Source organism: Protobothrops mucrosquamatus, unplaced genomic scaffold (genome assembly GCF_001527695.2).
Source record: "Protobothrops mucrosquamatus isolate PMUCROS unplaced genomic scaffold, P.Mucros_1.0 scaffold1172, whole genome shotgun sequence".
In the NCBI taxonomy this organism is placed as follows: domain Eukaryota; kingdom Metazoa; phylum Chordata; class Lepidosauria; order Squamata; family Viperidae; genus Protobothrops; species Protobothrops mucrosquamatus.
Window position 1 is genome coordinate 784,685 of NW_015387386.1, and position 1,313 is coordinate 785,997.

The window sequence follows — 1,313 nt, forward strand, 5'->3', positions numbered from 1 at the left end:
ATTGCATGTATGTAAACTGAGCACACATATGATTTGATAATATTGAACGGTGGGTGCATAAAGAAAATTTAAACATCCCCAAGATCACAGATAATGTTCTGATAACCAGTTGCTTATTTTTTACAGAAGTATTAATAAATAATAAATATTATAGTGTTTATCACATACAATGTAATTCTACATGCAACAGTAGAATTCAAATCACCCATGAACTAAGGCTGTTATGAAGGAAATTAGTGTTCTACAATAAATGTAAAAAAAATCCCACTGTATTGCAGCAAGGCAATGTATATAAAGTTGGTGTTTATTAGAGTTAGACTAAAAAGGTAGAAAGCGGAGAATTTTAACACTGGAACACTTGAACATGAACTGATGAAGCTTCTTGGATGAGAAGAGAAAAACAGTCCAGTTGCCTTTTGAAAAAGCATCTTTGAGACAGCTATGACCTGGATGACTGAGAATCTCCACAGACATTTAACACTGGAACAGCTAAAAAAGTGTCTGCTTCTGCACTGGACTGGAAATGAGACTATGAGGTTACGTTCCTTTAAAAAGGCTAGTAAGGCAACTTTGTGCTGTGTTTAGCAGAGCCTGGGAATAAGCTTTAGGGGTCATCTAAACATAGAACTGGAAACAATCCCTAAAGGAAAGAGGTGAAGAGAATAGGAAGATGGAAACTTCAGGGAGGTGTTAAGAGGCCGAACTCCTAGTGAAAACTTAAGAAAGGTCACATGGAGTAGAGCTAAAATGGTTTATGGACCTGTTAGGTAAAAGAGTTATGAGAGCTTAGCTTGAACTAACCAGAAGAAAGGGGAAAGAAAAACTGTGAACCTCAACTGTAAATTATAGAAGAAAGGGGATAGAGAAAAGAAAATGGAGGGGAGTGCTCAGTTGAGCGAAATCATTGTTCCCCTCTTGCTACAGGAAACATTGATAGATCCCTTCATTGAGATGTTTGGCAAATTAAGAAAATTAAACCATGCTCTTTTTTTGACAGACCATCTGGACTTTGGAAATCATCCAGAAGATATCAAGCAGAAAAAAGAATTATATTTGTTTCTTTTTTTTAATCGGCTCAAGAAAGATAATAATTGGAGAAAGATAATAAGATACTTAAGCATTATTTTTACAAAAGGATTAATGAATCACTGCAATGACTTGAGTTATCTTGAGGTAAGATGGGTAGGCTATACACATAGATAGATAGTTAGTTAGTTAGTTAGTTAGTTAGATAGATAGATAGATAGATAGATAGATAGATAGATAGATAGATAGATAGATAGATAGATAGATAGATAGATAGATAGATAGAT